A 9,480-nucleotide genomic window follows, 5' to 3' on the forward strand; every position below is an offset into this window, starting at 1 on the left:
GTAATTTTTCGAAAATTTTAATTAAAAAGTTCGCGATTTTAGTTGGGCGCCAGATTTAGAGAAGTAGTATCCCTAAGTGATTCGCACATTCGTGTTTAATAAAGCTAGCCACAAGAGCCAATACTGTCTACCAGTGTCTAAGCTTCACTAAGCACGATGACCGAATTTTAAAATAAAACGCAAGAGGTGTCCGAAATAGATCATGCGTCTTTATTAGTCGCTGTACGAATGAATAAATTTACATTGGAGTATGATCTTAAATAACTAAAATTGAAACGATGTGAAACAAAAAGGACAACAGTTATAAACATTCGCAAAATTGAGTACAAATGTGGTGGGTTTTGGCATGATCAAAAGAAATTGAGTCTAATTCAATGTTAAGTAACATAAAGAAATAGTACAGCTTTAACCCAAGCTTTCAACAAAAGCTTTTAACAGAATCTTTTAACAAAAGCTTTTAACATAATATTTTAACAGAAACAGGGTTAACATAACGAATAACATGTATAAATGATAACATAAGTATATAAGTGAGCATGATAATGAATATAGCATGCGTGCTTCCGGATACAGTCGCTACACTCTTAGTTTTTGCAAAACCATAGCTGATTGTGCTTTTAACGAAAATACGACGCCGCAGCTTATTTAATATTACATAACTCTGTAATTAATGAAGTTATTCATGAAAATTGGTTCATTTTGACGAAATGTTAAGCGAATACCACCCGGTGGCATCGCTCCGTCCGAGGAAATTTACTCAGCGAACTCGTTCTGTGTATTCTTTAACAGTTTTTTAAGGGGTCCTCAAGTGCTCCTATAAAACCAGGAAAAGCATGTTATTTCTTAGAACTCCGCACCCGACGGGAATGACGTCAGGCACTACATCGTGAGGGAGAAAGGTAGTCAGTCACCGCTGATATGCCGTAGCCATTCGGGCGCCCTGAGCCCCTTCATCGCCTCAGCTATTGCGTCCCATGCTGCATACCATTTTCGCTTCTTTGTATCATATCCTCCACGAGTGACTCAGGTGCGAAACTCTCGCCAGATATGTTGCGTAATTTGCATCTCGTACTGTTAAATGGCATAAACTCAAATAGAAATCGACTTTGCCGTTTAGTCTGCTTTCATTTGCTCTTCACTATGCATGCTCCAATTGAAACATTCACGATTGTTATCGTACTGTAATGTATGAAGATATTTTGTGGTAGAAATTTATCACTACTTTATCTTTAAGGACTCTGGGCTTTCAGACTCTAAAAAAGAGTTCCCTTTATTATTAAAATAGATCTATTAAACGGTATGTTATTCAAAAATGTTTGCACAAGGCTTTCATGAAATTTCATGATCGTAAGTACTTTGGTTGTCGAGATATTTACATATTTGTTGCTCGGTGGTATATTTGTACCACCTATTTGTACATAAGAGTTAATGAAATGTTGAAATGGCTGGCGTTTTTTAACCTTTTTTTTGGGCCGATCTAGCTTTTTTATATTTGAAGTCATGGCAACACTGGTCGCGTGTTCAAATCGCGGTGGAGGCAGTTGTGAGTTTTCAAATTTAATGAATTAAAATTGTTGCGTGCAGCTTACAGTATTTTTTTTTTTTAATAAAATATGTAGCAGAAATGGAATCTGTAAGAGAAAAGAAAAAACGAAAAAATATCCAAAAATCGAATTTTAAAAGCGTTTTCTAATAAAAAAAAAAATGTAATGCACTGGGCGACAATTACCACCGCCAATGACATCGCCGTGTAAAACTGCACAGTTGAAAGCATTGTTTGGGTATTGAGCTAGAACTAGTACTGTCGGCAAAAGGTCTTGTTCTACGCTAGTTCTGAGCTAGTCAGATTTTCGGCAGGGTACCTACAATAATTCCTCTGTATAGCACATATGCTTGGTAGGCAGCGTTGTGGTCATTTACGTGTCACGCGTCACAGCGCACCAAATAAACACATTGAGTGAAGTGAGTAACAGTTTACCCACTTTGTCATCATACGGATGCATGAGCATACAAGTGGGTGGTGAGAAGCGGAAGTGTTGGCTGCTGGTTTGCTGTTATATTGCACTTTTTATTGCTGCCTTGTTTTCTACATGTTTTTTTTCTCTGTACTCACTTCAAGTTGTTCGCTTCACTTTTATTGTTATATTTTTAAGATTGATTGCGGCAAAATTGGTAGAAAAATGTCTCGAATTAAGAGCAAAGACAAGTATTAAGGCAGTGATTGAGCACAGTTCTTTATTATGGCATGGACCATTTGACCAATGCATTATAACTTCTTCAGGCACCATACGAAAGCATACCCGAAAAATAAGTACGCGAGATTTTCGTAAGGTATGTCCTGAAAGGCTTTGCTATTCTTTTCAAGATGTCCTGAAACATACATATATGCAAAGTTTACTTTTGTTTAAGAACATGCATTGATACCATATTTCTAATGTAGTAAATCTAGCTTTTGTTTTTCTAGGCTATTGAATGTTAATAACCTTAAAGATGGATTCATTAGTTACACTGTGCGACACAAAAAAACTACTTGGGCAGTTATGTATATTTTCTGGTAGGTATTTTCGAGTAAAACAAGAATCGAAATATGAAATTTGCCAAAAACCCCGGAAATATGGATTTACCGTTAAAAAATCAGTTTCAATTTTGGTGAGGTTTTACGCAATGTTTTATAAAAAAAATATAGTAGTCCTAAATTGATTGTAAAATTAATTTTAATAGCGAAAAAACGAGTGTTTAATTTCAAAAATCGTTCGAAAGTTTAATGAGTTATCAAACTTTTTATGAAAACAAATTTTTTTCAAAAATATTATATTTTTTTTAATTTGACGTTTTATATGATCGCAAAGTATGGCCATTGCGAGAGCCGCATTAAATAGGCCGGAAAACGTTTTAAACATCCCATTGGTTAAAGCTGAAAATGTTTTCCTACCACCACTGCACTGAAAGCTTGGATATATGAAACTATAGCCCTATTCTCACAGTCTTGCAAAGCCATTGTAAAAAATTGGATGTAAATAGCAACGCCTTTTGTCATCATAAAGTGGTGTTCCCAAAATTAAGTGAAGCGAAAATAATACTTTTCCATCGGTTTTATCTCTTTTTATGAATTTTAGGTATTTTCAAATTCGTAAAATTATGAGCGAAGTGAGCTTTTTGAACAAGCTAAGCTCTGTAGCAAAACGTGCATTGGAAGTGTTTTGTAGCGCTATGCAATAATTTCTTTGCAAACCACAGAACCGACGACTATATCACGGTTGTTAACGAATTTTTCAATACTTACGGTATTAAAACCCTATATGTCCATAAAAATTCATTTCCTTCATTTATATTTGAATTTCTTCCCACATAATTTGGGGCAGTTCAATGATGAACGAGACGAACCCTTTCACCAAGAAATAGCAGCAATTAAAAAACGTTACGGAGGAAAATATAAAATAAAACATCTCCCATAGAACGTTCAGTTAGACATAACGAGATAAGCATATCGTCGCCTTAGAGTGTAAACCTGCTAACGACCAAAAAACATATTTTACTGTAGAGGCAAAAAACTAAATATATCTTTAACTCTTAGTCTAAGGGGCAAATCCTACATATAGTTTGTTAATCGCGCGACGTTCTATGGCCCTAATCCAGAACGAATGAAAAAAATTACGTTTTTATTGTTTTATTGGCGAATTTCTAACTTAGCAGGTTTTAGTTTTTGTATTTTCAAAAGTGAAGTGGATTTAGCTGGTTTTTTGTATGAATAAAATTGTTTATATATTATTTTTTAAGATTACAAGGTCAATTTAAATGTTAATTAAAATAGGATTCCATAGATAAAAACAATTATATATATATAAAAAAATACAACAGATTTATTCTTCCGTTTATTGCAACAAAAATATGCAGTTTATAAAACATATATTAGTAACTATACGTGAAGTATTCCTCTCTCAAATTAATAGTACAAAGTCCACATATAAGATAATTTAAGTAGGAGCTCAATAATGCCAGAAAGTATGATACATATTATTCAATCATGTGGAAAATTGTTATAGTAGGCGTGGTAATCTTCAGGAAGTAATCGTTTGAAATACTGGAGATTTCATACTTTCTGCGAGCAATCGTACGCTTACTCTCGTATAAATTCGGAAGGTGAGAAAACGGCAATGAAACAGCTACTTGGGATTTTCTTTACGGTATTACTTCCCATTCTTTGGAGAATCTTAGATTGAAATGTTTGTCGCCACTTGGTGTATACCGTAGGGCTCGTATATCAATTACTTTAGCAGCATCTTTGCCGCACCCGGAACGAATGCTATTGAAGAATTTAACTGTGTTAAAGCTTTTAAAGAACGTGTAACTAAGATAAGTTAGGTCATATGGTTTTGGATATTCTGATCTGTAGATCTAGCTGATCTACATACTTCAATGTATTCTGCAGGAACATGGATATCTCTTTTCTTAAGTGCTCGTTCGATAGTGGAATGGATAGAATCAGCTTCCGTTTGGGTATGGCCTACTTCAAGAAACTTTTAGCCATAATACTCTTTCGGTTTTGATATGTGCATTCGTCGCTATAAACAATTACTATAATTGGCTCCCCGGAACTATTATTTGGTACTAAATTTTTTTCTATCAAATCTACCCACACGCTGGAAAACTCTTCTGCATTTAATCTTCCTTCTGTTTCGTTCCACAAGTAACAATAATTTCCTTGAGATATAAAAAATTAAAGCTTATTCGCTGGCTATTACCTTGGCTTAAACGCATAAAGTAATACTCTAAGATAGAACAATAATCGAGCGACAGAAGCGCAATATGTTGGATTTAGCAGTTGAATTTGAACTGATTGTACTCAGCAGCTTTACTCATCAAACAATTTTTGACAACTATATTTTTATATTAGGTTCATTCCTTATCTTTTTGGACTAAAATCTGAAAAGTGTCAAAATGCCAGAGCGTAAGCAAAATGCGCTCACTAAAAGAGAGTAACAGGAAAAGTAAAGGAACGCAAAAAACCAAATTTTTAGTCCAAAGAATGGCAACAACAAAACTAACGTCAAATAAGAACAGAAATGTATGTACAAAACACATTCACACAAGCACAAGCACAATAAACACTTGCTATATCAATTATTTTTTGCCTCCTTCCAATTACAATTCATTTCTTTTACTTTTTAGATTATTCTCACTTTTTGCGTATTCTTTAATATCCGTTAATTTAAATTCAGTTGAGTTTGACACTTTTCAGGATTTTGCCAGATAAAATTCTTCTGATTAAATCTGACTACTTCGGACTGATGAGAGTCGCTCTCACTGACTGTTGCTCTCTCATTTTTGCTGTCATTTCTGAGTTAAGGAACGCTTTTTGGACTAAATCTGACTACTTCGGACTTTTTCTGACTATTTCTGGGAGATAAGGAACGCGCATATTGACGTTTTTTTTTGCTTGCCAACTGCGGAATCGCATACTCCTTCGAACTGCATCAAAAGGTCAATTTTACCAAAAAACGAAATTAGCAGGTTTACACTCTAAGCCGACGATATATGGTTATATGAAGGCGGAATCACGCCCATTTTCCATTTTGTTAGTATAAATTTTGAATAAATTAGCTTCCGTATTTTCTGATTTATCGAAGATTTCGTATATATTACCGTTATATGAGATATGGGCGTGGCGATTGTTATGTTTTACGAAGGTCAAACACTGTTTACCAAGATATATATATGTAATTATAAGTGTGCGTGGCTACGCGCATTTTCCAAAAATGTATAATCAACAATTTTATAATGAGCTCGATGCCGTTTTTTAAATGAAATTTTATTGTGGAAAAGCAACGATAATTTTAAACAAGTAATTTTTAGCAAAAAAAAACCGACTTCAACTCCCATATAAAAAAAAAATATATATATATATCTCATGATCCACTGATCGGATCTCAACCAGATTAGTATGGGACCACCTCTGAGACACTACCTTTCCGATGCAAAAAGAATTATCGAAATCGGTTGACGTGGTCCAAAGTTATGCGGTAACATACTTAAAAAAAAAAAAAATATTCCGACGAACTGATAACCTCCTCCTTTTTTGGAAGTCGGTTAAAAATGGTAGCTATCACTATTTCGGAAATCACCACATTTCCTCATCAGACTTCTTTCAGTTGGATTCAAACCGACTGACTCAGCCAGTTGCCTATGCACCGTGCTAAGTTCGCCTTGTAAATTATCGTTTGCTTATTTCCACTATTTTCATTTTTAACCGACTTCCAAAAAAGAAGGAGGTTATCAGTTCGTCGGAATATTTTTTTTTTTTTATATATGTTACCGCATAACTTTGGACCACGTCAACCGATTTCGATAATTCTTTTTGCATCGGAAAGGTAGTGTCTCAGAGGTGGTCCCATACTAATCTGGTTAAGATCCGACTAGTGGATCATGAGATATATATATATTTTTTTTATATGAGAGTTGTAGTCGGTTTTTTTTACTAAAAATTACTTGTCTTATAGAAAAATCGAAAAAAGGAAACAAAAAAGTGTGTTTGCTGGATAAATACATACAGATCTCTTAAGGTTTCTTTATTCCCATATAAATCGTTCGAAAGGCCCAAGTTTCTTCTTCTTCAATAAACCGAAACTCGGTTCGTAATGAACTAAGTAACAGGCTTAATAGTGCGAAAAAGTACGAAAAACCAGTTTTTTAACGGTAAATCAAGATTTTTGGGGTGTTTGGTGAATTTCATATTTCGATTCTGGTTTTACTCGAAAATACCTACCAGAAAATATACGTAACATCCCAGGTATTTCAGTTTTTTTCTTTTTTTAGCATTGTGTTATTCAAAGTAAACTTTTCTTGTAGAAAAAATTGAAAATAACTTAACAGAATAATTTCGTTTCGTTTCAGAGCTGAATTAACGAAACAAAACTCAATCGTTAACGTTGAAACGAAATAAATCACCAATCATTAGCATCGAAACAAAATAAATCAATGAAAAGTGGTTGTTGCATGCCATTGCCAGCTCGCTATTAACACCTAGCACCTAAATGCATGCTACAACTTCAGCATTAACGATTAAATTTCTTTTTGTTAAAAACCAAAATAGAATTATTTTGATAATTATCTAAACGAAAAAAAAAATAATCGTTTCAACAGAAACGATTGCTTTTTTCTTGGTAAACGCTAAAATTAACGTCACAATGCATCCTTGCCACAAACAAATAGCTTCTTCATATCCATCTTCAGGAAAATAAATACAACAAAAAAACTCAAGGTGGACCATTCATTCTCGAGTTATGCGCCGTCTGACGTACGAAAGTTTGGCATACATATAAACAGAAATATTTATTTTTAATAACAATCAGGGGTTATATTCTATGTAAATAAGCTTGTTTATATTAGATAATTTTTGTTTTAAAATACCACCACTAACTATTATCCACACCCTTTTGTAGAATTAAGCTACCATTTTAGGAAGTGTGATTGAATTCTTCCCCCTTTCTCCTGCTGCCAAAAACTATCCCTGAGGGTGGGAGTGTCAAATTTCAGAAAAAAGCTACGTACAAAACCTTTAATAATTGAATCATGCATGCTCCGATAATGGCAGTGGCATTGAATTTAGAATTTGGGCTAATCTCAGCAGTACTGCTAGCTGCTACTGTATTATTGTGAGTCGCTTCATTGGACACCACACTTTCTAAAAAACAGCTCATTTCAAAAAACTGCCGCTTCCACTGCCACTGCGTTATTGTATTTTGGGCTTTCCACAAAAGTATAAACCTCACAATTACATATACACAAGAGTAAACTGGGCATGAATCACGTATGACGGCAATCGCTTGGACGATATAGTCAACTCGATTCAAATTTTGCCGCACGTAACAGTAACACGTAACAGTAACACGTAACAGCAACACAAATACCTGAATCAGTGTTTTGACGACATCTTTTGTCAGTATCGTTTGAACGACTATCGTTTCAGAGTTACGTGCTTCCTTTTTGCATAGTACTGCATTTCAAGAGTTACAAGATATAGAAAAACAAGTAATTTTTAGCAAAAAAAACCGACTTTAAAAAAAATATATATATATATATATTTCATGATCCAATGATCGGATCTAAACCAGATTAGTATGGGACCACCCATGAGACACTACCTTTCCGATGCAAAATTATACAAAATCGGTTGCAAGAATTATCGAAATCGGTTGACGTGGCCCTTTTTTGGAAGTCGGTTAATAAAAACAAAACAAGTGGAAGCTTAGAAGTATGGTTCCCATGAAAGCAACGTAAAAATAGCTTCTACCTGTATTAATGTGCCTTGCATGAAATTATTGATTACAGCAAAAATGTACTAAACAAAGTGTGATTGAATTTGACATTGCTCTAAGAAGAACCATCCGATAATGTCAAATTGAAAAATTTTTTTATGAATTTTGAATCGTTTGTTTATATTTTTTGGCATAATAGTACCTTAGAAGAGACCCTATGTCAGTTGTCAATCACACCTTGTTTAATACGCCTTGATTACAGCCAATATACAAGAATGACGTTAAATTCAAAACTACACGTAAGAAGAAAAGTATACTAAAACATTTTTAGTGTTTTCAATGTTCACCAAACAACAAACCACTTCCGATAACTGTTTATGTTTTAGCCCTTTGGTGGTTAGATTTAGCTACACGGTCAAAAGTTTGGGTTTAATTTTTAAACCGCGCTGTGACTATTGCCTTTTTTAATCTTTTATAGCCTACTTTTTAAACCAGTCAATAGTTTTAAGCAATTTTTAATATATTCTGGTTTAAATTTTAGTCCAAAAAGTTCGTGGTTTAAAAATCAAACCAAAACGTTTTAATTCTAGTTTCTAGGTTTTATATATAGAAAATTTGGTTTAAAATCTAAACCGAAATAGAAAATGTTTGCATATAGCGATGCTTGATTCAATTGCAAAGATGCTTGATTCAATTGGTTGATACCAAGGCTGTCCGGGTTCAGTCCCCATCTGACGGAGCATGAAATTTATTCCTTATTTTTTATTCTTGATTATTAAAATGTTAAAACCGAAATGTTTAAATCCTAAACCCAACATATGTGCTCTCTTTTTTTAATCTTGGATGGTTTGTATTTGAAACTGAATTTAGTTTGGTCATACAGGGTGTCCCAGAAGTAACGTGCCAAACTTTAGGGGAAGGTAGGTGGGGGGGTGAGATCCCTGATAAACAAAAAATTTTCAGGTAAAAGTGTCACCGTTTTTGAAATATTTAAATTTTTTCGAATTAAAAAAAATCGTGCCTTTTCATGTGTTTTCTTTAACTGCAACTATGCATTTATGTAAGAGATGAATTTTTAAACTAAGAAAGACTGATATATATACATATATGTATGTATTGCATGTTCCTTACGCTTTTATCCATACATACTGTAAAAGTGTTTGGGCTGTTAATTTATCTATTAACGATTTAACTATAGTTTAAAATAGATACGGCTCTTAATCAT

The sequence above is a fragment of the Rhagoletis pomonella genome, unplaced genomic scaffold (genome assembly GCF_013731165.1).
Source record: "Rhagoletis pomonella isolate Grant_MI unplaced genomic scaffold, Rhpom_1.0 Rhpom_scaffold_00003, whole genome shotgun sequence".
NCBI classification, from domain to species: domain Eukaryota; kingdom Metazoa; phylum Arthropoda; class Insecta; order Diptera; family Tephritidae; genus Rhagoletis; species Rhagoletis pomonella.